Here is a 7194-nt window from a genome sequence, read left to right on the forward strand (position 1 = left end):
TAGGAATTCGCTATCATTTTGGGGCCCGGGGAGCTTGACCTCTATTTCTGTATTTCTATATTTTTAACGCATTTTGCGTAATATTAATATTTAATGAAAAAAAAATAGTCATTTTGGGGCCACCCTCAAGTGGGGGCCTGGAGGGATTTTCAAATTCTCCTCCTCTCTCACCCCACCCAAGCTACGCCTCTGTCCCTAACACTTACAGAGTCCAAAACGAAAGCTAACTCTTAAAATGCAAAACAAAGATATATACTTGAAAAACTGCCTTACAGACTTCGTGGAGAAAGTTTCTTTACTATGAAGGAGTGATCGTCAAAGCAAAAAGTGCCATATTGAATAGAGATGGCTTCAGTAGCATGCAGTCAGTAAATAGATCTATACTGACTATCTATAGTTACGTAAAACGTAACTACGCCAAGGGCGGCCCCAAGCCCTGCTGAGAAAGGAGCTGTGATGGGTGTAGGGCTAGATATTATCACATCTTGATGAACAAATTACCAGCAACAGAAACGCTAAATAACCAACCGACAGACATCCAGAACCTGAGAGTAAATGGACCTCCAGTTGTAAGGTATATTCAGCCGGTCAGTTGATTTACTGATAGCAGACAGACTTAAGAACACCGTCTCCATAAGAGTGGGCAAGACTTGGGGACAATTGGAGAGACTTCAAGAAATCCAAAACGCCTCGATGAATCTGGATGGTGGCCACATCACAGAAGGAACCACAGTCAAAAGAAAGAAAGACCCTATCGACTATGCCATAATTCTGTGTGTTAAGTCACTGTTTCTATTGTTTTTAAACTCCAGAGCCCATTTTTATATTTTAAAAAGGATATAATTATAATAGTTCATGTATTCTCTAATATTAACAGGATTCTTTTCTAAGACATACCAATATTTGTTTTACAGCACAGCTTTCTTTAGAGTTAATGCTCCAAGTCATATTACATGAAATCACAAATAGCCTCGACAAAGGGTGTTAACGAATTCCTCACATGTTTTTATATATGACTACACACTACACTTGATAAGCATTTCCCAAACAACTGTATTTATGAAATGTAGTCTGATACATGTTCAATAACATTTCACTGCAATATTTATTTTTAATCCACAACAGTATCCTCAGTGAAATTGTAGATCCTTCTAGCAATACAAACACCTGATAAACAATAATTATGAATTCTAATTAACAAAAGGTTGTATACATCTATTTATGATCAAAGCGTTGTTTACAATAAAAACACACACAACAAACAGGTTAAAAAAAAATGACTATCAAACTTAGTGAAATGTGGCCTTGCTGATTAAAATTCTGGTGTGTGGATATTCCCTGTCAACTTTGTGTTTGAAATGTTAGTAAGTGGAAATTCCACGTAGATATTTATGTACACTGTAATTACGTAGATAGAGTTGTTTCTAATGAAAATGGCTTCTAGCATAAGTAGGTCAATATAGGCCTATATGGACACAACGTTCAAATATATTTGACTTTATCGGGGAAATCAATGAAAATGTGAATGTGTGTGTGTGTGTAGGTGTGAGAACACAATAAACCACACACACACTTACACACACACACACATTTATAGATCTTTGAGTTGCTCCAATCTTGAGAGGTACTTACGATTTGTACAACTTATCAAGAGCAGGTGGATATATGTATAGAGCTATTCGCTTAAGTAGTTGATGTGATATAGAAAGATTTAAATAGCGGCAGTAAATGGACCTCATTCACCAATCGTAAACAAACAACATTTAGCCACGTGATTCTCTATCTCTTCTATACAAAATATTTAATCCATACGTTCTTTTCATTGTTTTATCAATATTATCACGTGGCTAAATGTTGTTTGTTTACGATTGGTGAATGAGGTCCATTGTAGGTCAAATGAAAATTAAAAAAAAAAAAAAACTGTTTGTAAAAGTGTCAAAAGGACAGAGAAATGTTTATGAAATTTTTCCATGTTTCGGATGTTCCTTCAGAGTTGAAGATAATTTACTTCCTAGTCCAAACCTCCCGCAGGACGACGGGGGATGGAAGCGGGCATGGTTTGAACCCAGGACCATCGAGACCACAAAAAACAACAGTCCAGTTCGCATACCGCACGACCAGACAGCCTTTCTCTCTTTGTAATAGATGTATTAAAAATATATTTAGAGAGAGAGAGAGGGGGGGCGGTGAGTGACCTAGGAGAGAGAGAGGACAGAGAAAGGTAGTGTGAGGAAGAAAACGAGAGAGAAGAATTAAAATGTTAAAGGTTACAAGAAAGAGCAAGAGAAAGAGAGAGAGAGAGAGAGAGAATATATATACAAAGAGAGAGAGAGAGGCAGAATGAGACAGAGAGACAGAGAGAGAGACACACACAGAGTGAGAGAGAGAACGAGAGGGACAGAGAGATAGTAAGAAATACAATTCTAGTCCGCTACTACTTAAATCCCCCAACATGTATCCAACTGAACACTTACATGCACTTGGAACTAGAGCCTATATCCACAAAGAACTTTTGTTTTGTTTCGCGTTGTTAAAATACTAATGTCACTTAGAACAAAAGTATCAGTAATCTCAAAAGCAAAACACACACAAAACAGCACACTGTGTTACTGTCACCTCAACACTAACTACCACCTATCCACAAACTTCTACCCCCCCTCCCCTCTCCATTTCTTACCCGCCTCTCTTGTTACCTCCCAGTCCTCACTAACGTATCCCGAATCTCTCAGTTATTAAGAGGAAAATTTAGGGCATACACAAATATCTTTACATCTGACTTTTTTTTTTTAACCTCTCTACCTGTGACATGGGCGGTCAACCGGAACGCTATGTCATGTGTGTGTGTGTGTGCTGTGTGAGAAAGAGAAAGATAGAGAGAGAGAGCGAGGTTGTTTTTTGTTTTTTCTTTAGGTTTCTACAGTGTTAAGAAAAGATTCTCAAATTATAGTCATTAGCCCCTGCTAACAATCTACCCACACACACACTTTTATCAATCTACTCCACTATCTCACACACAACAATGTAATTAGTTCTAATTAAAAATAAACTTTTGCAATTATTGATTTTAAGCAGAGGACTTACGAGACCTGGGCAACCTGGTGTGATTGGGTGTAGTGGAGTTCTCAACAAATGTAATCATCTTCTTTTTTTTTGAAGAAACGTCTGTATTCGATAAGATAAGAAGAAAATGTGTTTGGGGATGAGTTTGGAAAGAGAAAAGAGACGAAACGCCATAGTACACACACACTCACATACAAACAAACAAACAAACAAACAAAAAGAGGATTACCAGGGAAATACAACGAAAGAAACTGGGAAACTTATTTTGTTGGAATTTAGAAATCGTCTTGGAACGTATTTCGTCCAATGAAGCTTGTGATAGTGCTTAAAAGCATCGTTACTTGATCTTATACTCTTACTATACATGCATATTTCAGCTTGCTCTTTGACCCCTGACCTACATCTGTACGAACTTCACTGCTGACATAGATGATCATGTAGTCAACATACTTTAAATATAACTTATTTTTATTTTTCATAACATTTCTGTATGGATTCACTAAAGTTTATAAACATCAGAGGTTGAAATCGGGCAGCCTCGATAAGATCGTCAGAATTCCTGAGTCAGACCTTGAGACACAACATAAGCAAGCAAAATTTAAAAAAAAATACTGTTGAAAAACATAGTTTGTATAAGAGAAAGAACTACCCAATTACTGCCACATCTCTCAATAATACAATATTCATTTCCTTTTTTCTGTGCTAACCAAAGTTTTTGGATTACCACTAATAACAAAATGATTCATATTTTTATGGTTTGATTCATATTTTGTCCTCCACAACAATTAATTTGGGCAAAGTTTAAACTTGAACTGAGAATAGGAAGTGGGAGGAAAATTGTGTTTAAAAAATCCTGCCAGACAGACGGACAGACAGACAGAAAGACAGAGTAAGTTAATATAAGCTTTTAATTAATTCTGATGGTAATTCAACCTATTAACCAATCTCCTAATCTCAACACCTTAACCTATCCCATGATTCCTTGATTTAGCACTATAACAAGCTGCTTTATGCAGAATCTCTGAAGTTCCTACCCTGCTAGTAGTCTATTAGAGTCACATTACTTAGATCTTCACGTGATCTAAGAAGGCGCTGTGGCTGAGTGATACAGGGTTCGAATCCTGGTGATTTTTTTAAATTTCAGGATCTTTGGATCTGAGTCCACCCAGCTCTAATAGTTACCTGATATTAGTTGAGGAAAATATTAAAGGTTGGTCGTTGTTCTGTCCACATGACACCCTCGTTAAACGTAGGACACATTAACAGATGACCTTTACACCACCTCTCGGTCTGAAATGGGAACTCCACGTGACCTAAACTTCGTATACGATGCACTGATTGAGATTGTTGAATAAAGAAAAGCGGCCGCACAAAACAGGATGTGATGAAAGCTAAAACATTAGAACCTTTGAGAGGTTGTACTTGAAAGTCACTTACTGTTGTGTCCCTTGTCTACTTACTGCACTGTACAGCTAACAATGATGCTTCTAATTGTTTGTCTGAATGGGGGCCGCTGCGCACGCTGTCTCTTAGGGCAAAGATCAGACCATTGTCAAAATGTCAATGTGCGCCCTATCTTGTGATGTAATCAGACTCATACAAATGTAAGGCCTCGAGAAATAAACTAAATGTCTTTGTACAATGTTACAGTGAAATGTTTAAAACTAAATACTTTTTGAAAAACTTTATCAGCGATAGATCTAAACATTCTTTTTATATAATACATACGTTACTTCAAAAAAAGAAGATGATTACTTTAGGAGATTCAAATATTTTTCTAAAAGAAGAAGAAAAATATTGAAAAGCAAGGTTACAAAAACAGTTTGTGTGGAAACACAAACTCAAAATTGGCCCCCGATAAGGGCCACTCAGGCAGGTAAAAAAAAAAGCAGGTTTCAATATTTTCGGAAAGAATATCAGAAACTATGAACTACAAACTGTCAACAACTACAATCTTATCTCCGTCGATACAAAAAGAGGAAACGTACTCGTGACGAAAGTGTTGCCAATACTGTTGTATTGTTAGTTCGACTAACGACTTGATACCTTAGGATACGAAGATTTATTAATGTATTAATAAAGCGAATGGACCCCACGATGACTTGCTAACCATTGGCAAAAAATCGTAAACTCTATGGCCACGTTATAGGTCCTAAGGGCCCTCAAATACCTTCCTTAAGGGTGCAATACCAGGAAGGAGATGAAGAATAAGAGAGAAAAAGCGATGGGAAGATAATATCAAAGAAGAGACAGGCTTGTCATTGAATAAAATTCTACCCAAGGCAAAGGACAGAGAGGAATGGAGAAAGACGGTTGACAGATTTCAAAAAAAAAAAAAAAAAAAAAAAAATTCCCTAAATTAAAAAAAAAAATGCAAATTTACTAATTATATTATTTTGTTTATTATTATTTTATTTTTTTTCTCTATAAAAAAAGATTTTTTTTAATGGAGGTCATACAGTTAGTGTAATTATTTAATTTAGCAAATATAATTAAAAAAAAAAAATGAAAAAAAAAAAAATGAAAAAACACACGACAACGTTTGCATACATATATTACGTATTATGCGATTGCGTAACTTTACTAAAAAGTCTCTTGTTTCTTTTTAACATTAAAAGTTAATAGTTCTAAAATTGTTGTATTTTTATGGAAAAAAAACTGCTTGCATAGTTGATTTTAATAATTACATTTTTTGCTTCCAGTAAAAAAAAAAAAGTAGCCATTGCATTAGAACTTTGAAAGGTCTAAAATATCATCATGTCGAATTTTCATTATCTTTTCTAGTTCGGGGGCCACTAAAAATATTTTTTTTTTAATTTATTATCAATTAGCTTCATATATAATGTTAATGCGAAAAGCGCAGAGCAAAAATAAAAAAAGGACACAGAGTATCCGAGAGTTTAATTATTTCAGCTGCTCTAGATTTGGGGAAGATAAATCAGACTGCATCGGCGTTCCGCAAATATTGTATGGCTTGTAAAGGGGTTACTGAACTGAAAATGTTTGACTAGCCTATCTCTAATCTAGTCTAACAATCTATGCTACTAGAAATATTTTTACCAATTTGTTTTTGTTTAGCGCAATGTCATGCTTTTACCTTCCTCCTTATCACTTGTCTGGTACCAGCTAGTAAAGAGGTGGGGGGTAAACGAATTGGTATTTGGGTGAATGTTAGATAGTTGGATAGATAAAGGTAGGCTTATATAGAGAGATAGACTGTCAGAGAAATTCCACAAGAAAGCTTACAATTAACAAGAAAAAAAAATACTTAAAAACAAAAAAAACCCACCAACAACAAAAAACAAACACTAAGCTTATATTAAGTGTGATTATATCATTTAGTTTGAATTTGACTTATCGTTAAAAAGATCTAGACCAACATATATAATATGAAACAAAGAGATATAAGTTACAAAGAGATATGATAAGTAAACTTGATGTTAGATATAATACAAAGAAAAGAGAAGAGAACGCGAGAAATGGGATTCTAATATTTCACGTGCTTGTAAACCAAACTATCTATTTAAGTGCAATTTTGAAAAGAAAATGACTAATTAAACACCTTGAGGGTAAACCATCCATCTCCGCCAAAAGTAGCGCCCCATTAGAGTTGATCATAATGACTGGAGCCGGCGCCTTCACGGAGGTCACGCTGGAGCAGGTACGTTGACCTGAGCGTCACTACGTTTTATGACAGATCACGTGTCTTCAGCCTCCAATCAGAAATAGAAGAACTGAATTAAAAAAATGAAAGTGTGGAGAACATTAGAGAGAGAGAGAGAGAGGAAGAGAGAGAGAGGAAGAGAGAGAGAGAGGAAGAGAGAGAGAGAGAGAGAGAGAGGAAGAGAGAGAGAGAGGAAGAGAGAGAGAGAGAGAGGAAGAGACAGAGGAAGAGACAGAGAGAGAGAGAGAGAGAGAGAGGAAGAGAGAGAGAGAGAGAAAGTGATCAAGAAAGATATAGTTAGTGGTCTAGAGAGATGAACGAGAGAACAGTGTCAACAAATTAGAGAGAGAATAAGTGAAGGAATGGAGACAAAGAAAGTGATAGGTAGTAAGAGGAGGGCGTGACAAAAAGAGCGGGAGAGAGAGTAAGAGGAGGGCGTGACAAAAAGAGCGGGAGAGAGAGAGTAAGAG

The 7194-nt window shown here is 36.1% G+C and overlaps 1 protein-coding gene across 2 annotated transcripts in view; it reads right to left on the reverse strand.

Moving 5' to 3' along the window:
* The window catches only part of LOC106056078 (pleckstrin homology domain-containing family G member 5-like), a 290847-nt gene extending 288192 nt beyond the window's left edge, over positions 1 to 2655 (reverse strand). Inside the window, exon 1 of one of the 2 annotated variants that reach the window (XM_056008795.1) lies at positions 2475 to 2655. The gene's annotated coding sequence lies outside the window, so the exon portion shown is untranslated. Of the gene's footprint in view, positions 1 to 897; positions 1262 to 2474 lie in introns of those variants that run through there. The other variant, XM_056008796.1, reaches the window with a different exon arrangement.
* Between the last annotated feature and the right edge of the window lie 4539 nt (positions 2656 to 7194).

Source organism: Biomphalaria glabrata, chromosome 13 (assembly GCF_947242115.1).
Source record: "Biomphalaria glabrata chromosome 13, xgBioGlab47.1, whole genome shotgun sequence".
Taxonomy (NCBI): domain Eukaryota; kingdom Metazoa; phylum Mollusca; class Gastropoda; family Planorbidae; genus Biomphalaria; species Biomphalaria glabrata.